Raw genomic sequence first — 21,659 nt, 5'->3', positions numbered from 1 at the left:
AGACAGTTAAAAACTGAATATGGTTATGCTTAAAAACAAGAATAAGAATGCGCTAATAAGGTGGATGCATTGAAGACTTTTTCACATGCTCCCTTCATTCCTTTCTTTCTTTCCAGGTAGTCTCTGAGTTTTCTCTTCACACCGCCCCCCTCCCTTTCTCCTTGGGAAGGGCCAACCCACAATTAACCCTAGAGATGAAACCTCTCTCAGATCAATCAGACCCGTGTGCTTAGTCCTGGATCTATAAATAGTGGGCCGGGAGCCAAGTGTTACGGGCACACAGCTCAGTGTCTCAGTGACCAGTGAGCCCCAAGTCACCATGACTGTGTGTGCACATGGATGCCCACTGGCAACAGACAGAGAACATCAATGGCACCAACAGGAACTGGGCTAACAAGCAGCAGGTGTGAGTGCCCCCTCCAGGCAGCAGCTGCAGACAGGAGCAGTGCTATGTGCTGGGATCCTGGGAAGCTGCGGCATGGGCATTGGGCTTTGGGAATTCCAGGCCCCGGGGGGTTTTGGCATCCTACTACCCAGACCCTCTTTTTTTATGATCCGATTTTAAAGCAAACACAACAAGGCAGCTGCCTTCAGCACCCGATCCTGGCCAACGCCCAAGCAGTGGCGACATCCCTGCTGTAACACAGCCTCTTTCCTCTCCTCTGCCTGTAACAGCTTCTCCCCCATCTCTGTCATCTGTGTAGCTACACTCCCCCACCCTAATCTGTAACTTTTGTTTTGGTCCATGATTTAGTAGTCCTTGTTGCTCTTGCTTCAGCATCATGACGGAACATCAACACAAAAGAGCAGATGACACAAAAGGAAGTCCCCATCTTTAATGGCTGTGATCCAGATATATATGAGGTAGAAGTGTATAAATTCGGTGTCTCAATGTCAAAGGTCATTTCAATAACAACAGGATTTGTCATGTGACAAGAGAGGCACTTTAAAGACTGGGATGGAGGGGCGCCTGGGTGGCTCAGTCAGTTAAGTGTCTGCCTTCAGCTCAGGTCACGGTCTCAGGGTCCTGGGATCGAGTCCTGCATCGGGCTCTCTGCTCAGCATGAAGTCTGCTTCTCCCTCTCCCTCTGCCTCCTCCCCACCACTTGTGCTCTCTCTCTCTCCATCTCAGTCTCAAATAAGTAAGTAAAATCTTAAAAAAAAAAAAAAAAAAGACTGGGATGGAAACGAGGACGTTAATGCTGGAGAAATATCTGTGCTGAAGGAGTAATGTCAATTATTTGCCCTCCTGACCTAGAGCTTCTAGAAGTCCAAAGTAACTGTGTTCTGTGTAGCCTTCTTTTATAAATAGTGCAGCACATAATTTACACACAGTATTTGCAAATCAATCAGGATGACAGTGCTATTTTTTTCTCTCTCTTTTTTTTTTTTGTAAAATGGTAAGTACTATATTTTAAGAGATTTATTTATTTTAGAGAGAGAGGGAGCTCACATGTGCATGAGCGGGGTGAGGGGCAGAGGAGAGGGAGAGAGAGAATCCTCAAGTAGACTCCCCACTGAGCGAGGAGCCTGCGCGGGGGCTCGATCTCACCACCCTGAGATCCTGACCTGAGCCGAAATCAAGAGTAGGAGGCTTAACCAACTGAGCCACCCAGGTGCCACAGTGCTATTTTCAAAACAGTGACAGAACAAAATTAAACTACAAAATTATAAAAAATCAGTGGCCCCTTCTGGCTGCTTAAAAAGTACTGACAATGATCTTTTATCTTTAGATTTCTAGAGTCACTTAAGAAACAATTGTATAAGCTCTCACATTCCCAGGCCAACTAGCAAAGGAAAGTCATTTAGGAGATCTGCTCAAAGCAAAGCGTTCCCTGCGCCCCCTGCTGGTTCCACAGCAGCACTGCTCCAATAAAACCCCACAGGATTTCATTAGGGATGTTCATGCAAGAGTGATATGTCAGAATCCAAAATGAGAACATTTGCATACAGTAGGCCCAGCCAGTAAGAGAATAGGTTAATTAGCCCAAGGCAGCTCGAGGGAAGAAAAAGCAGCAGCATAAAAGTCCTTTCAAAGCCAAGCAAAATGTCAAGCACATTCAGAAGAGGTCCATTAGCAATGCAAATGTAAAATTGCTTGTACAACCAAATGCACAATATACAAAACTAGAAAACCCCTTTGAAGGTACTTTTTAAAGAACCCAGCTTTAGCGAATCTGAAGAGGAATGCTGACTTGGTTCTCAGTAGTGCCTTGGTTTATTTACAGTGTTCATTTGAGAGACACTGGCTTAGCTGGCCCTCAAGGTCTCTGTAGAGACTCCAGGGCTGGTCTTCTGCTAATGGACCAGTAAGACATATTGGCCTTATGAAAAGCAATCCATTGATGAACTTCTTTTCCAGATAATACTAATGGTAAATCCAGGATCCAGAGATTAACACAGGAGCTGGAAAACCTAGGGCCAGACTGATAAAAAATTTAATCTATCCTCCCGCTACATTTAGCAGGACCATGTCTCCTATTTACCAGTGCAGCTTGGAGGAGAGAGGGGCTTTCTAATTCTGGGGCATGCGTCCCTTCTCTGTGTTCACCAGCTCTGTACTATCTGAATCTCCCATCAGGGATAAGCACTGAGGGGGGGGGGGGGGGGATTGAGTCGCTGTATTTTCAGAAAACCACCAGAGGGCGCCACAGTTTGCCACCAGGCCCCTTGAAGGCTGTTCGATTATTCACGGCATTGAAAGAATGGAGAGGTATATTTTGAAGGTGGAAGAGCACTGAAGGGAAAAAAGGAAGGGAGACAGAAAGAGATACAAAAAAAAAAAGAAGAAGAAGAAGAAGAAGAAGAAGAAGAAGAAGAAGAAGAAAAAGAAGAAAGAAGAAGAAGAAGAAGAAGAAGAAGAAGAAGAAGAAGAAGAAGAAGAAGAAAGGAGAGTAAGATTTTTGCTTTTAGGGTCTCTTTCTAGCTGCAAATGGCCTTAGTGTCCCTAATAACCTTCTTGGGGCTGAAACACACTAGCGGTTCACCTGGGCCCCTGGGGAGCTCGTTTCTAGATGCACAACAGAAAGAGTTCTTTCAAACATGGGGCCACACACTATTTTATAAATGCTAAGTTACCAGAGAACCACACAGGCAGATCCCATTGTGCAAACATTATCATTAAGAAAGATACTGGATGAGTCAAGGCAAACTTAGGTATGGTTTGCCTGAGAACCTCTGTTCTGAATGCACTCATCTTAAATGCATTCTTTATGTCTACATTTCTCTCTCTCTATTTTATAATTTAGCTCAGTGGCATAAGGCCTTGCTCTCCAAAGTGCTGTCCTCGGACCAGCAATGCCAGTCGCCAAGCCCCTCCTCCCACCCCCCAGCAGCTCTAGAAATGCAGGATCTCAGGCCCCACCCAGCCCTCCTGATTTAGAATCTGCATTTTAACAAGATCTCCAGATGATTCATATGCACAAAAAGGTTTCAGAACCTCAGGTATGAGATTAGATTTTCTAATCATCAGCTCCTAAACAAATTAAACATCTCTAGCCTCTCTTTCTGATGGAGTAGTTTCTGAGAAACAAAACTGGGTGCTGTATATGCAAACACAGAGTGGATGGAGCCTTGGAGATAAGCAGCTAATATTTAGGGAATATTCAGGGGTTTATTTTGGGGTCACTTTGACTCAATATAGTTCTAAGTAACTAATACTCCTTTTCTTCTGGTTCTTTGTGTCTCCAAAAAATATAGGGAAACACACTTTAAAAAAGCTGTTATCATCAATTTTATACATGACTCAGTCATCTCCACGAAGAAAAACAATATTTAACAAAAGAAGCCCCACACTTCCATCTCCCTAATTCAAAAAAATTTCCCCCATTACCATGGATTTACCCTCTTTCAGAAATGATAGGAAAACAAGATGCCTCTGAACCTGCAGATGTGGGAATGGGTCCCCACTGACTCTGAGTCTTGTAAATAACAATGAACTGCTTTGAGTGGGGGTCACTCCTTAGAACTTGATACAGACAGTCCTAAAAATGCACCCCAAGGTCATGGCAGTAAACGGGGTTGCTCTGCCTAGCACGCCCCGTGGTGTGAGTTTCTCAGTTTGAGTGGATCCCACAGAGGCACGGTTTCAGTGTTAAAGAGGAGAGATGCAGATTGCTGAGCTTGGGTCAGTTCTGGAAAAACCGTATGAGCATTTAGGAAACAGAACATCTGGCCCCGACAGGCAAGGTCACCAGGGCACAGCCAGGATTCTCTAAGTCCAGAACGTGCCAATCTTCCTTTCTGTTTTATACTGCTGCTAAACTGGAAGGTTGGGGTCGTGCCCTGCAGAAGGGGCTGCATTTAGGTTAAATATGAAAAGGAGGCCTAACCCCATCATCCGTGGGACTCCCAAGATGGAGAAAGGTGGGCTGGATGATAGCACAATCAGATACCTTCACAGCTGATTGGACAAGCATGCCCCAAGGGACATGGATCACACATTCACATTCATCAACTACTTACTTCATTTCTAGTACTTACTGTGGCCCTTAACTGTTCAGTGACCGCGTGGGGCAAATGGTATGCCAGAACTCTATTTTTAGTTCTATTCTGCTCAACATTTTATTGGCGTTTCTGTTGTCATGTTTAGAGGTAAGAGAAAGCTGGAAGAGAAGCTCTATCTATTATTGCCATTAATATTCAAATACAGGGATCCTCCACTTTTTGGAAGTTTGTGTTACACACTTTGCTTTTGCTAAAGACGTGCATGACCTGCTTCTGCAAACCAAAAGAAATCCAAAGAGGATTTTGCTTTTACAAAAAAAAGGCTAAAAAGCAAAGGTAGCTAGCCTTCGGCATCTGTTTTTCGGGAACGGGATGGAGAGGCAGCGTGCACCCTGAGCGGTGAGAGTGGCGCCACCAAGCGCCTTTCCTGGGAACTACACCCAGCATCTCTGCATCAAGCCGCCAGAGTTTGAACCGTGTCTTGCAGCATCTGGGCTTTATCTGGATTTATTTTGTGCATCTGTTAGCAAGATGTGTCCTGAGGTATCAGGAAAGCCTAAGAGAGGTTATTTTGAGGGCCTGGGAACGCTAAAACCTTCTCCATGTAAATGAATGATAATTGCGCCTTCACTTAATGTCATTTTGGCATACAAGAGTTTTCATAGGAACGCTCTACTTTCAGATAGTGGGGAGAACCCATATATCCTCAGAAGCTGGAAATGATGGCACAAAACCAAGAAAATTAAGATTCAGGAGAATAAATGTAAATGCCTGCCCTCGGTTTCAATAGCTCAATGCATTTAATAGCAGGGGCTGGAGAGATCTGGTTCAAATGAAGGGGCCCAGGAATCTTTTGTTTGACCATACATTTACTAGGAGCCAACAGTTTGGTATGGGCCTGAAAGACTGGAGTAATCACCAGCTTCACTTCTAGAAGCGCAATGTTCAGAATAAAGGGATAAATACTGCAACATCGTATGTTGGTAAAGCCACAGTCCAAGGGGTCAGGGCACAGTGGGGTGGGTCCAGGGAGCGAGAGGTCTGGACACAAGGCAGGCAAGTAACAGAAGAGCCAACGGAGAATGTGTGAGCTGGAGAAGTACAGAAGCCGGACTGTAGGTGCAATGCTCAGGTCTATAAAGGGCTGTCCATGGAAGGCAGGAAAACAGAACTGAGCCCCACATTACATGAGTATGTACAGTAAAAATCATAAAGTAATCAGAACTGTTAAAAATGGGCTGGGCTGCCTAATGAGGTAAGGATCTCTGCGTCACCCAACCATTGAGACCTGGGCTGCCTAATGAGGTAGGGATCTCTGCGTCACCCCATCCACTGAGACTGAGTTTGGAGACTCTAGTTGATGGTCCCAGATAGGTGGCACAGATCTCTAGTCCTGCTCAGGTGCTCAGGCCACCTACTTTTATGTTTTTTTCATCGCAAAGATTTTGAGACTGTGATTTTATCTGTGTCAAGGGGGCTTGCTTATTATAAGCCTTGCCTACTTTCCAATTTTCTTTTTGCTACGTCCTCAATGAAAACTGCTTATTTGCTCTCTCTGCTCTGCCTAGCATCGAGCTTCACTGGGCAGGTCTCTTGGTCCAAAATGAGGTGGCTTCTGAAGGGGATGGAGGTTCCCACCCAGGTCTCATTAGGCCAGAGACTTCTTGAGAGGTGAGTGCAACTATGGAGAAAAGGCTGATATTCTCACCCCAACACACACAGACCCCCCCCCCTTCTCTCCTCTGCATCCTGGGACACGGATCTTGATCTTCACAGAAGTGTAATGAGCTCGGAGAGAAAAATCAAAGGATGACAGCTTGTCATGCACAGTCTACACAAGTGCCTAAGGACATAAAGAACACACAAATGTGTCCCTTAATTTGTATCACTAATCAGACAGGGTAGGGGACTGAACGGTGGACCCCCAAAAGGTATGTCCATCTGGAACCGATGAGTGTGACTTTATTTGGAAAAAAGGGAATGTAATTAAGGATCTCGGGTTTGAGATGAGATTATCCAGGTGAGCCCCAAATACGATGACAAGTCTCCTTGTAAGAGAAAGGTAGAGAAAGATTTGAGACGCACAGGCAGAGATAGAAGAGTTTTATGGTTCAAAGCCAAGGAACACCAGAAGCTACCCGAAGCTGCAGAGGTCTAGGACAGATCCTCCTTAAGAGCCTCTAGGGGGAGCACTGTCCTGTCGACACCCTGTCTCCAGACATGCGACCCCCAGAATTGTGAGATAAGTTTCTATGGTTTTATAAAACACCACATTTGTGGTAATTGATTATGACGGCCCTAGGAAATGAATACGAATGGCTTCCATTGATCGGTCATCTAATACATGCCAATAACTCAACTTCAACATCTTATTTACTCCTCACAACACACTCTTGGGGTTTGTATTTTTACCTCCATGGGGACACAGGCCTCAGAGTCAGACAGGGAGACAACACTGGAAACCACTTTCTTGTTCTTTCCAACCATGATGCTGGGCAGACTGATGGACTGGGATGCACCATGGTGATGGCAGCCCAGTGGCAAAGATCCTTTTGTTCCACGTGGGAAAGAGACAGGATGCATCGAGGTAAGAGGGGGAAAGATATCCAAGGAACTTGGCGCCATTACTAATCATGGACTGCGGTCAACATAGTATTCAGTGCCACGGCTGGGGTGACTAAGGAGGAGAGACCAGGATCTTGTCACCTCACGGGTAAGTGAGCTGGGGATCCCCAGCACCACCCAGCACCCAGCTCAATGCCACCCACCCAATTCTGATCCGGGTCTTAGTAGAGCTGAGGCCCCCGAGAGGACATCCAGCGTGGCTCAGACATACAAAACCGTGGACACACTTGCTCCCCATCCAGCATCACAAAAAGCAAGTTCAAGGCCGCACCCAAGGTGTAGGTGCCCTCCGCCAGTGGCCAAGACGCACACCACACAGCGTTTCCCTTTGAGGCAGGGACTGGCTGTGGGGACAGGGATCCACCACCACCACCAGCATTTGGGATTTTAGTAGGATGACGAAAAGGCAGAGAAAAAAGCCCTGCTCTTCATAGTAGGAGCACCATGAAGAATAGTTTTGGGGGCCCTGTTCATCTAGAAATTTTTTTTAAAGATTTTATTTATTTATTTATTTATGAGAGAGAGTGCAAGGGGAGGAGCAGAGGGAGAGGGACAAGCAGACTGCGCTGAGTGTAAGCCTGACGCGGGGCTCGGTCCCACCACCCCGAGACCATGACCTGAGTCAAAACCAAGCGCTTGGGTGCTCAACCGACTGAGCCACCCAGGTGTCCCTCACCTATACATTTTCGTGGCAACAAGTAGGGTCACTAAACATAATACATGGTTAGAAGGTATGAATCCACTCAGAAGAATACAATCGCATCTGGGATCATCCTTCTGATTGAAAGCCTTGATGGAGATGTCCGAGGGGATTCCTCAAGATGCACGGCTTCTCTGGCTGTTCTTCTGCTCATTTCCTCCGCTCAGCAAGGAGCGTTTAAACCACCGTGTCCCTTGTCCCGAAGCGGGGCTCTGCTCTTTGCTATGCCTGCGAGCCACACAGAAAGACACAGCCTTCACCAAGTTTGGGCGAAACTTGACTCAGATTCCTGGCTTCTGCCATTATGGTTCTTGGCCAACACGATGACCGTGAGATGGGGGCGGGGGGTGTTCTGCGTGGGTTTTGCCCCCCTCCATGGAGACACAAGGAGAGCTGTCATGCAGGTGGGGCCCACCGCACGGGGACATGGCCCGTGTTCGTGTGCGCTGGAGGACAGGATGCGGGAAGGGGGGGGAGAGGCCGAGACCCGCAGTTGAGCTGTGCTAGTTCACGTGGAATGTCACTGAAGCATCTGCAACGCCAGTATTCCCTGGCAGCCTGCCCGCGCTGGGATTCCTGGAAAGGCTCAAGACGGAAAAATAATCACTTGGAGGGATAACCATCTGGACTGAAACCGGTCCCAAATGAATCGTCCAGCGGGGTTTGAGTTTTTAAGAAAAGCTGGAAATGCCTTTCTGTCAAGACCTTCCCTGTCTCGACACCCAAGCTGCTTTCCAGTGTCCTGGGGGCCAGACGCGCGACACGGGGACACCCCAATCTCCACGTATTCACTGGTCTGGCTGAAGACTGGGAAGACCTGGTGCACAGGCATGTTCCAGTGCCCTGTACCGGGTGGTTCTCACCTTGCCCTAGAGAGAACTGTTCCGAGGGCAGCGGGGCTTGGCCCCCTTCATTGCCTCATCCCCGGGCCCCCCTGCGACAGGTGCAAAGCCCTGGTTACAGTGACACAGAGTTGGGGCTGGGAGGACAACAATCTGTCATTTTTTTGACTCTCAGTTTAATATTCTTAACACTGTACGGGTATATCTCACTCCAGAATTCATTAAGCATTCCCATCCACTGGCATATTTGCAGTATCAGGATAAGAATTAATATTATTATACGAATACTGATAGGAAGGAGTATTTTACATATAACGTTGAACGAATAATATTGAATCATATTGGGGCGTCTGGGTGGCTCAGTCGTTAAGCGTCTGCCTTCAGCTCAGGTCATGATCCCAGAGTCCTGGGTTCGAGCCCCGCATCGGGCTCCCTGCTCCGCGGGAAGCCTGCTTCTCCCTCTCCCACTCCCCCTGCTTGTGTTCCCTCTTTCGCTGTGTTTCTCTCTGTCAAATAAATAAAATCTTAAAAAAAAAGAAAGAAAGAAAGAAAAAAATATTGAATCATATGAATACTATTATACTATCAATATTATTATTACTGCTAATAAGAAAGAGGACAGAGCGTAATAAAAAGAATAAGCTATGGGTGGGCAGGGTACAGGTTCTAAATCTGGCTTCGCCCCTAACTGCCTATGTAATATATTTTCTCCTTTAATGTAATTTTAATCTTAAATGACACAAGCACCCCGTTTAAGGAGGCAAGCATTTCAACCATGTGTCATGTTGTCATTAATGTCTCTGCCAATGAACTGGGCCCATGCACAGCACCTTGCATAATGTACACACTCAATAAAACAGTAGCCGTCGTAATTTTAATTCTGCAAATGCTTTCTTGTGAATTCCCGGTTTTCTCCCACACCCACCTGCTGCTAATTCCTCCTGGTTCCATGCTAAAATCAATACAGTTACCTTCAAACTATCAATCCTTTCAAACACCTGGATTTTTCTCCCCCTTACCCCTGTGATTTACATAAAAGAGAAAGTCGCGGATATCTGAGAATTTCTTTCTTTCTTCAGTTGATCGATGGGATGATGACCGTTCCCAAAGCACAGGCCCTCATTCACACCAAAGAGCATGCAAGCCACTCAACATCCACGAGCAGAATAAACAGAAGGGGGGATGCCAAACTCAAGCTACAGGCATTTCCTGGTAAAGGGTAAGTATTTGGGTTCCTTATTCCCCTCGGCTTGCTTTTCCACAGTACTTCTTGGATGAGTAATTCCCAAAAGGCATGGTGGAGACATGCAGAATCGTCTTTCCACATCCCACAGGAAGGCTGTCAGCTGTCTCCCTGCACACACTCTCCTCAGCCCTGCTGTGTAGCACAAAGCAGAGCACCAGCAGTATCTACAGGAGGCTCAGATGCGACCAGCCACCAGGGGCTGGATCTCCGGGAGATCACATGGTCCAGGTTTATGAACAGAGAATGTGAAAATCTCCATCAAGCTACAAAAATCTCTTTCTGGCACTGAGGCATTCCGAGGCGGGCGGATCTCAAAGCATTCACGGCCCTTGATGTGGCTGGATGAAAGGAAAGTGGGAGCCTCTGGATAATCCATCAACTAACGAGGCATTCCTCCAGGGTAGTAAATGTTGCTTTCCCTCCTCTGGTTGTTTTCCGGTCTCTAGGATACTGTACCATTTTTCAGTCCTCCTGACTACAAAGGCCCTGAGACCTCCTGGGACCCAGCCTCCCCAAGGCAAAGCAGGTATCACAGAAGTCAGGCTTTCCTGGTGCAGGCTAGAGCGACGCTCTCCAGACAAGGAGCAACCAGCGTACGATCATGCCGTGGCAAAGACAAGGGCGCTCAGATTCAGGGTGCAAGTGACTTGCCTAAGGTTACATGGCTCATACATGGCAAAAATAAGATGGAGATCTTGGTGCATCTGCTACACGCGCCTGGTTCCCGTTCTTGCACTGTGCAGTGGATCTGCTGGTATGCAGTGCAGGATTAACCCGATTCCAAGACAGGTCTGGCCTCTGGGACGTCCTGCCTGATAGGAGTATGTCTGTTTGCCCGCAGGGGTGTGGCCACCAGACAGTCTAACAACGTGATTTATTAGAATGGGGGCTTTGGGCCAGGCAGTATCAGTTCCCGACCTCTGGAGGCACGCATGATTAAAGGTATTCACCCGACCTCCGGGAGGGGCTGGGGACAAAAGAGCAGCCATGTGGGTGGTATGTGATTAAGCTCCAATAAAAACTCTAAACACTAAAGCTCAAGGGAATTTCCCTGGGGGGCAATTCTCCACGCGGACACATCATGGCGGGGAAGACGTAAGACCCTCCAGCTCTGTGGGGAGAAGGCGCCTGGAAGCTCAGCATCTTTGGGCCCCTCTGGAGTCCGTCCCTATATGCTTCTTCGCCTGGCTGACTGAAGTCTGTATCCTTTCTCTGTGGTAACCTATAACTGTGAGTATAACAGCTTTCTGTGAGTTCTATGACTCCTTCTAGTGAGTGATCGAAACTGAGGGTGGTTGGGGAACCCCTCCAAATTTGTAATTGGTGTCAGAAGTAAGGGCAGTCTTATGAGAACCGTTCTCTCTAACTTTGTATTTGGCCCATAAACTCCTTCTTATAGCTTGTGATGATTATACACTTAAACAGATCCAGTTATAAACAGGGGCGCCTGGGTGGCTCAGTCGGTGAAGCGTCTGCCTTCGGCTCAGGTCATGATCAAGGGGTCCTGGGATGGAGCCCCAAGTTGGGCTCTCTGCTCAGCGGGAAGCCTGTTTCTCCCTCTGCCCCTCTCCCTGCTCGTGCTTTCTCTCTTAAAAAAATAAACATAATAAATGAAGTCCACCAGGGTTCATGGATGAGAACAAGTCATTAACCGATGACTAGATCAGTCCAAATCTGTGTCCCTCCAAACAGTGGCCAGGCAAATGAGAACAGAAAGGGGGAGGAGAACATGGTACCCAGCGTTATCCAAACTGGGCCAGGGCCCAGTTGAGAAGTGATCCTTTCGGGTTATTCATAAACAGCACAGAGAAGGCCTGCCCATGGCAATTACCCAGTGGCACACCCATATAAGAGCATCGAGTGGTTCAATTTTCAAGGTCCGGATTTTAGAACATTGGAGCAATGGGGGCAACCCATCAGCTAACTCGCTGGTGTCTCAACATCCTCAGTCTGCTGAATGAACGGACTTGATGGAAGTCTCCCATGGCCACTAGATACTGACCATCCCACAGGACCGAACGGAGGGCTGGGCCCCATCCGCTGGCTCTCCAGATTTTGGAGGAAGTACTTCCTGCAGGACACAAAGGAAGTTGCACACATGCCTGGGACAGCAGTGGTTTCCCTGTGTTCTCGGCTCTGCTCAACAACAGGTATGTCAGGGGCAGCAGCTCTGGGCTGAGGCACAAGAAACCCAGGAGCCTTGGTCCCGGGGCCTTACTCTCTGCACCTACAGACCAAGAAGTCAACCCTCGCTGCCCATCAGACTCACCTGGGGGGGGCTTTTAAAAACAGTACCAATGTCCAGACTCACTCTAGCCAGCTAAATCCAAATCCCCGACGGTGGGGACCAGCACGGGCGTTTTTTTAAAAGACGCCCTGGGGGATTCTAATGTGCAGCCCGTGGTGAGATCACACACGTGATCTCTGAGTTCCTGCTCCCTCCACCACTACTCGGCAGAATGTCTCAATGATGCTTAAATACAGCCTCCAATCCTCTGCCCCACCCCGCCAACAGAAAGATGGTGCTCTCGCCTCCTCTGACTGCACTTGGAACATCCATTACGTGTCCACAAGGAGATACCACTTACAAGCCCATGAGAGTGGCCATTACTTAAAAATAAAAAAAGGAAAATAGCAAGCATTGGAGAGGATGTGGAGAAATTGGAACCCATGTGCACAGCTGGTGGGAACGTACAATGGAGGAGCCGCTGGGGAAACCAGTCTGGTGGTTCCTCAAAGAGTTCAGTGTGGAATTCTCAAGTGATCCAGCAGTTCTGCTTCTAGGTGTGCACCCAGAGGAGCTGCAAGCAGGGGCTTGGGGACACCGTATGCCAGTGTCCCCAGCAGCGTTCTTCACAAGAGACAAAAGGTAGAAATGACTAGACTGTCCATCAGCAGATGCATGGCTAAACAAGACGTGGTCTGGCCATACACTGGGCGATTTATTATTCAGTCTTTTTAAAAAAAATTTATTTATTTATTTGAGAGAGAGCCAGAGCTCAAGAGCGGGGGTTGGAGCAGAGGGAGAGGGAGAAGCAGACTCCCCGCTGAGCAGGGAGCCCCGATGCGGGGCTCGATCCCAGGACCCTGAGATCATGACCTGAGCCGAAGGCAGATGCTGAAAATCTGAGCCCCCCCAGGTGCCCCTATTATTCAGTCTTAAAAACAAAGGGGATTCTGATACATGCTACAAGATGGGTGAATCTGGAACCATCATGCTACGTGAAAGAAGCCAGATGCAGAGATACAATATTGTACAATTCTCCTTGTAAGAGGTACTTAGAATAGGCAAATTCCCAGAGACGGAAGCAGAACAGAGGTGACCAAGGTAGGGGAGAGGGGTGAGGAGCTACTGTTTTAGTATGTACACAGAGTTAGTTTGGGATGATGAGAAGGTTCTGGAGATGGATAGTGAGGATGGTTGCCCAAAAACGTGAATGTGCCCAATGCCATTGAAGTGTCCCCTTTTAAGGGGCTAAGATGGGAAATTTTACGTTATGTATATTTTATCACGATAAAAAAGAATTTCTCAAAATTACAAGGCACGATTTTAAAAGTCTGCGAATCCACTGCAATTTTGTTTTCAAACTGGGCGGTGCCCCTGCCCCCCCGCCCCCCTCCCACACCCCCCTCCCCCCTGTTCTGCCTGGAGCTGCACAACTCGCCAAAACACCTGCTAGAGATCACCTGCTTTCCCTGGCAGGACTTCAGGGCTTCAGGGCATCTTTAAAAGCCCTCTGATGATACGCACTTTTTCACATTCCCAGCAGGGACGACGAGCGATAAGAAGGTAAGGAGGATGCATTTCAGGTGGCACCCCCAAACTCTCTATCCCGTCGCTGCGGGCTCAGGACAGAGGGCTGGCTAGCATCCCCATCCTCCTCTGCCCACCCTGTACTTTATCCCCAGGGGAGGCCAGCCCCACCCTCTGTGTCAGGGACAGCAAGCTTTGGGGGAAGGGCCACCTAGTAAATATTTTCAGCTCTGCAAGGCATGCGGTGTCTGTCATAATTCAACTCTTGTCACTGCAGCGTGAAGGCGCCACGGATAACAGTAAGCAAGCGGCTGCAGCTGTGTCCCGTTCCAACCCTCAAACATCCCGGGCTCCGGACCCTTGGGTGCGCGTATCCCTCGGCTCTGAGCCCTTTCCACACCAACTGCTGCACCTCCACAAATGCGCCCCGTTGCCTGTTTTCTAATCCAGTGGTTCTCACATCTGGAGTCCCAGAGGCTGCAGATGCTGGTGGTCTGAGAACCATACTTTGAGCACCACTGTTCTAAGTTCTCTCTCACGTGTCTCTTTCCCAACCCCATATCCCGTGCCTCTCCTCCGTGTCCTGCCCTATTCCCCCCATAGCACCCCCACTGTCCTACAGTTGTCTGCTCCACTCTCCTCCCAGTCCGGCCCCTGGGCTAACACCCGCCACCCCCTCCACGCCTCTGCCCGCAGCGGGGACCCTGACTGTTACTTTCTTTTGTAAACGTTCCCAAAATCTCAGCCAAGCCACACAAGACCACTGCAGTCTTGCCCATGCCCTGCTTCTCCGAGGCTCACCAGCACTTAAAATAACTACCTGGTCTTACTTCATTGTCCTCGCTGTCTTTGAAATTTGTGTTCATGTGTCCTCCTCCTTAGATCGTGACCCCCCCTGTGCTGGGTACAGCCTGAAATTGCATCACCCCTTGACATTCTAGGTTGCCGACCTGTCTTTGTTGGTTTATTGTCCTCATCCTCTGTCTGCCTACTGCAGTTTCGTCTTTCCTAGAAGTTGGCTCCTAAAAGGCAAAGCGTTTCTGGATCTTTTTCTAGGTTTCTGGATATAATGATACAGTGTTGGATCAAACATTGAACTCATGACAAAGAACATAAAATACTGTGCATTTGAAAAGCATCTGCGCTTAGAGATTCCATTTCAAACACAAATTCTCATGTGAGATGATTAACCTCCGAGCCTTCCTGCAGCAGGAAGTACAAGTGGGCCATATGGGAGGTTGTCAGAGACGTGTGCTAGATGGGAAGGCCTCTGAAGGTCCACGTCCAATTATCCCAAACCATGTCCAGACTGTTCAACCATCAATCCCAAGGAAATGCTTCTGGTCATCTTCGGATTTACTGGAAGGAATATGTATTTACAAAGACAACAATTTTATTGAACCCAGCCTAAATCAAGCATAGAAAGGACAGGGAGACAAGCTGTAAATCAGCCAAGATAAGAATTCTCTCCGAAATAAATGTTTGTTTTAAAATTAGGGGTATGACTCACACTCAGTGAATGGGTGGCTGAGTTCTGACCCTCCAAAGATGAATGGTTTTTTGAAAAGCAGACCAAGGGGGAAACCTACTTTCCACCTTCATTTATTTCAGAATGAGGCTACATAGTGAAGCCGAAGATGCCCGAGTCGTTTCCAATCACCAGCAAAATGGACAATGGGATAACTCGCTACCTGCAGCTGTTTCCAATCAAAAAGCTGAAATAATTACTTCAGTCTGTCACGGGGCTCACACGCGGCCAGCTCGAAGCCGGTGGAGCACAGAGGACGCTGAATGAGCTGCCAGGAACCCTGCAGAATTCGGCTGCCAAACGGCTCCTCCTCCCCCTGGTTCAGCGTCATTAACTTAATCAGGTATTCATTCACTTAAAATAAAAAAATTACGCTTTCCCTGGAAGAATGTCAGTACCCTCGAAGTCAGGCACACTGTCAAATCGACTGCTAAAAGAAGCTGGTCCAAGAGAAGAAATGCTTTGCCGATTCTTTGCATTGAGAGACCTACAACGCTTGGGCATTGTTCCCTGCTGGGCAATCAGTGCATGGCTGGACTCTGGTGTCACACGGGTCTAGGCTCCAGTGCTGGCGTTTGGCATTGGCTGATGGGTGACTTTAGGGGAGCTATTCAACTTTCTAAGCTTTGATTTCCTCTTTAAGAAAATGGAGATAGGAATAAGCCCTATCTCACGGAGTTGTTAAGGGATTGCCTGGGACAATGTGGCCAGGTCCTAGCATACGGGCTGGAGTGTCTCGAAACAAGCGACCTCTAGCAATGAACCGCTTTCGAGCATCAAATGACCTTCTTTTGGGGGATTGAGGGCACAGGCTTGGGATCCTAACTGCCGGTGCTATAATTCTGACTTCTTCGCCCACCAGCTGTGCCTTGTCCCTTTAGCTCTAAGGTGGGAATAATACCAGCATTTACCCCATAGGCTTGTTGTGAGTTCACACGTTCAAAGAACTTACACCAGGGTCTAGCATACTGCAAGAACTATGAATACTGGCTGTTGAAATTAGGATTGTCTCTTGAGAAGGGCTTCCACCCCACCTCCTTCACTGAGGGCACATTTTCATCTGTATTACAGAAATACTTTTCTTCCTTGATTTCTTTCCCCGATTCCTTTATGAATCACACCACCAGCCAATTCCAGCAAAGACGTTAGGTGCAACAATGTCTAATTAAAAGGTTCCTTGCCTCACCTCCGCTAATGAGGGATTTCCAGTCTTATCGGTTCAGAAAGTTTAACCAAGTCTCTAAAACCATCTTCTAGGAAATAATCCATGCTGGTGGGTTGGTAAGTTTTTCTCCTAAACTGGACTAAACACTGGTCTGCAGAACAAATGCTCAATTATATCAACATTCAAAAATAAGATCCGAATGCACTCGTGTTTTAAATTTGGGTTTGTCTGTATTATTTGCTATGTATTCCTGCAGTATAAATAGAAGCTTTGGGGTTTCTCTGACACAGAGCACAGTACACTCTTTAGGGACAAACACTCATTACAAGTTAAACCAGTCTCTTCCCTACTTCACCTCTTCAGAATACCAATCTCCTCCCCAGAACGTCTACGATATTATAAATGCACACACAAAAATGGCGGCCTCTTTTAGTGAAGGCCCTCATAGCAAATGAAAGACAACAAATAATGTTGGGGGCAGGGAAGAACTCTACTCTCAACTGGCAATAAAATGTTTAATGGACAAATGAAATGCAATCAAGTCAGTCGTGCCCTGTTGACAACAAAGCACTGTGGCCTCTGAAGATAGTTCACCTCTCTGAGCCTCCGTCTCTTCCTCTAGAAGATGTAAACCATAATGACGTTCCCAAAAGAGCACTGTGAGAGACGACCATGCTCGTGAGAGAGTGCAGTGTCTATCACAGAGAGAATCCGAATACGTTTTCTTACCTGAAGTTCAGTCTCATTCCCCTGACGGCCTGTAGGGAATTTCCACATGGATGCTCCAACTTCCCCCATCGTGCCTCTCAAACCAGCATCCGCTCTGGTTCCACCCTGCTGCCAATGGTTTCGCATCATTTCCCCAGGGGTGAGAGCAGAGCCTCATTGTGGGGGCCTCCCTACCGCTTAACTCTTATGTCTAGTTACTCCCCTGGGTTTGCCAGTCTTCCTTCAAAATATCTCAACCACTGGGTACAAAAGGCCCCCATCTCGGCCCCCATCTCCCACCTCTTTCCACTCCCACTACGGAGTAAGGGCTTTGGCCTTGCCCAGAGAAAGGGCTAGCCTTTGCTGGTGGCTTCATGAGGTCATCTACGTTAGCCCTGATCGGAGCATCTGTGCTTAGGGTGAGTTACAGAAGGCAAGTCTCTGCTTCCTCATCTTAAAATGGGGATAAATCTACATGCCCTGCAGGAGTGGGGTGAGCACTAAGTGAGGTACTACCTATATTTTTTAAAGATTTTATTTCTTTATTTGAGACAGAGAGAAAAAAAGAGAGGGAGAGCACAGAGGAAGAAGCAGACTCCCCGCTGAGCAAGGAGCCCGACGTGGGGCTCGATCCCAGGACCCCGGGATCATGACCTGAGCCGAAGGCAGACGCTTAACCGACTGAGCCACCTAGGCACCCCGAGGTACTACGTAGTAAGCACTTAGCACAGTACCTAAGCACAAAGTATTCACGCAATACATATGAGCTAAAACACGCTTCCGGCATTCAGTAGGAACTACATCCATGTTCATTTCTTTTCCCTTTACAATTACGAGGAGAAGGAAATGGTCTGAGCACACCGTGAATTCTGCCAGCACATTCAGTATTTTTATTATCTGCCGCTGAGTATTTTCATTTTGAGTTTTCCTATTGCTCTCCTTTTCATAGATCTACCATTTTTCCTGATTGATTTTTTTAAAAGTTCTGCTTCATTCTTACATATGTGGGATCAATAAGTTTTCCTTATAATTAATTCCAACAGACTGAAGGGCACCTGGGCCTTGTTTCAGTATTTCAGCTTGGATCCATCAGTGTCCCCCGAAATCGTGATGGCAACTACAGTGTTCCAGATGTGTGCTGAGGGCCACCACATCCCTGCTCTTCTACAGACTATACTTTTGATTGAGAAATGGAAGAAAAAGCCTTTATTTCAGTGTGAGATAATTTCTTAAAACAGGTTAGGCTTTTCCTATAAAAAAAATATATATAATATGTATATAAAGTATATATATTATATTTTACATATAATATACATTATATAATATGAAAATAGACATTTTATATACATCTTATATATAAAATAGGCATTTTATATATAACATTACACATATAAAATATATATTTTATATATTTTATATTACATACGTAATGTTATATATTATATATAATATAGAAATACATAATACATGAAGTATATATTTTACATATAATATATAAAATAGATATATCTTATATATAACATATTACACATATATAAAATATGTATTATATATAACATATTACATGCATAATATAAAACATATATATTTATATAATATAAAACCTATCTACTTGACAGTATATAACATTTTTTTATAAGCACATGTCTCAAAAATCGGGATCTTTCTCCTTTCTCTAGTTTCGAGAAGTCTCCAGTTTGCTTCGCAAAATAACCATTTTGCTCTGGTTAACTCATGTGATGGTGGATGGGGTGGTGAATGCCAGCAACAGGCAGTGACTAAGGCAATCAGTAACATTTCCAGGGCAAATATAAAGTGAAGCCGTCATAAACATATAGTAAAATAGACACAGCATTTGCTGCTGAGAACTTTGCAGCCAGCCCTCCACGGGGGATCAGAAGGGACCGGCCAGGGACAAGTGTGCAAACCGCAAACAGCCAGGCATGAGTAATGCGTTAGACGGATGGGTTTTGTTTCCTATTTCACAGCTGATTTGAAACTTCCCTCAAGGACAGTATGTAAGATGATGTTTTCATTAAAAGTATGGATTTATAAGCTCCCTTACAGAGCATTAAGTTTCTAGATCACCATCGTGTGTGAGTACGTTATAGTGAAGTTTCTGCAGTTGAGTCGATTAGCCGAAACTCCTGTGACCTTGTGAAAATACACCTTCTCTGTAGTTTTCCAGGATGTCGCAGATCTGGGCCGGGACCCAGGAATCTATATTTTAAAAAACTCCCCTGGTGATTCTGATTGGCAGCTACGTTTGGGAACCTCCTACACTAATCCCATGGTTCTTAACCTTGGCAGCACGTCAGAATCACCTGGGGAGATTTTTAAAAGTCCTGCTGGTCAGGCCACACCAAACCAACATGTCATAAAGCCTAGGGTGGGACCAAGCATATGGAATCTCAGCCAAGATTGAGAGTCCCTGCCCTAGACCCTGAGACCCCCGAGGGACGCACGTGGTCATGTGGGCAGCCCCTCCCTGGTATCTAGGTCAGTGCCTGCCATGTGGTAGGCGCCCCACAATAAAGCCAGGGACACTGTGTTTTTAAAGCGGAGAAGTGTTCCAACTACAGAGAAACACAAACGAAATACCGAGTTCCAGGCCAATCTATAAACGTACTGAGCGCCAATTCTGTTTGTTGACCCACATGGAATTTGCTTTTACTGAACTTCACTTTCCCCCAGAAAGCAAAATCTAGTCTTTTTGCATGTGTGTGAGATGTTTAGAGGATAATGTAATTTCCTATGATTTGGGAAGGCTCAGAGCTCCGAAAAGAGTCCGGAGTTGCTCGGAGGCCAGCATCTAGATCAGGAGGAGAGGCTTGCTGGTGTCTGATGCCATGTGGGTCCTTTCCCCAGTTTGTGACAGGAACAAGGGATACGCCACATAAGCGTATCCCCTGCCTGTCTGATGAGCAGGACGCTCTGTGGAGCAAGTGCTCCGTTCCAGCTTCTGGTCGGAAGCACAGACCAAAACGTACTGAAGGCTCTGCGACCTTCAGTATGTAAGAATGAAGTTCTGCTTCATTCTTACATATGTGGGATCAATAAGTTTTCCTTATAATTAATTCCAACAGACTGAAGGGCACTGCTCCTGTGTCCCGTGACTCCGGCACCACCCGAGCCTCCAAATCCCACTGTGCACATCTTCCCTCATTTCTCCCTCCCTTGGTAAGAACAGGTATTTATCTGAATTATGAAGACTTCTGTTACGTATGGTATTGAACCGCCTGCAAATGAAAACAGAAAAAAAAAAAAAAAAGAAAAGGAAGGTCCTCAGCCTTTTCCTTGGGCCTGATCCAGTTTGCTGAGAGCAGAATCCAGTCAACTTTGTCACCCAGGGATGCTACTGTATTTGTACATGACCTTGTGAGCCGAGCACCTAAAGCAGGGGCGCTAAGACATGGTAATTCCGTCTTATGGAAAACCGCAGTGGTGATTCCCTGCCATCTTCCTTTTTCCTCGGTGCTAAGAACACCTACTCTTAGTGACAGGTGACTCATCTGCCACTTTCCTAGCAGGCTCTCCTAAGTTAAGACACAAATAAGAGCAGTTTTGACCGCGAGCCCAGTGGGGAAGAAGCAGCCTCATCCATGAGAAAGGCATGACGGTTCCCTTTCTCACCATCCTTCAGCCTGGCATCTGGAGCTGTGCCCCGCTCTTGCCTTCTCCTGAAACCACAGACACCCCCAGCTCCAAATGCCCCTTCTTTTTTTATTAACATATAATGTATTATTTGTTTCAGGGGTACAGGTCTGTGATTCAACAGTCTTACACAATTCACAGCGCTCACCATAGCACATACCCTCCCCAGTGTCCATCACCCAGCCACCCCATCCCTCCCATCCCTCTCCGCTCCAGCAACCCTCAGTTTGTTTCCCGAGATTAAGAGTCTCTTACAGTTTGTCTCCCTCTCTGGTTTCATCTTGTTTCATTTTTCCCTCCTTTCCCCTATGATGCTCTGTCTTGTTTCTCAAATTCCACACATCAATGAGATCATATGATAACTGTCTTTCTCTGACTTACTTCACTTAGCATAATACCTTCTAGTCCCATCCATGTCGTTGCAAATGGCAAGATTTTGGTTTTTTGATGGCTGAGTAGTATTCCATGTTTCCATATTTACCACATCTTCTTTATCCATTCATCTGTCAGTGGACATCTTGGCTCTTTCCATAGTTTGGTTATTGTGGACATTGCTGCTATAAACATTGGGGTGCACGTGCCCCCTCAGATCCCTACCTTTGTATCTTTGGGGTAAATACCCAGTAGTTCCAAACGCCCCTTCTTAAAAAGAGCAGATGAAGGGCTTCCTCTGGGTGTGCCACAGATTGAGCTCATGCCTTCCTTGCCATCACTCTCCACTCTTCCCGCCGAGAGCTCTAAGGCACCAACCCACGAAAGAAGCCATTTAGGCACGTTGTGTCCAAGGTGCCTCTTGCTTACACCATCTGTGTGACTTGGATGCAAGAAAGCGAATACCTGGATTTCTTATTTCGACACATGGAAAACGTCCAAGGAGAGACTCCCTTCTCCTTCCTACATGTCCTGCCCACACTGTGCAAGATATATCCAGCACTCTTTGGACAGAAGAATCAGGGACTGGGCAACCACACCAGTCATGGATTTTACACCT

At 46.8% G+C, this 21,659-nt stretch overlaps 1 protein-coding gene across 16 annotated transcripts in view; it reads right to left on the bottom strand.

Moving 5' to 3' along the window:
- The window catches only part of ATXN1 (ataxin 1), a 407,605-nt gene that overhangs the window by 25,472 nt on the left and 360,474 nt on the right, over positions 1–21,659 (bottom strand). The window lies entirely within an intron of this gene.

The sequence above is a fragment of the Mirounga angustirostris genome, unplaced genomic scaffold (genome assembly GCF_029215605.1).
Source record: "Mirounga angustirostris isolate CCGP_5_RB_7025 unplaced genomic scaffold, mMirAng1.0.hap1 SCAF_8, whole genome shotgun sequence".
Lineage (NCBI taxonomy): Eukaryota > Metazoa > Chordata > Mammalia > Carnivora > Phocidae > Mirounga > Mirounga angustirostris.
This window is presented reverse-complemented; position numbering and strand designations above follow the sequence as displayed.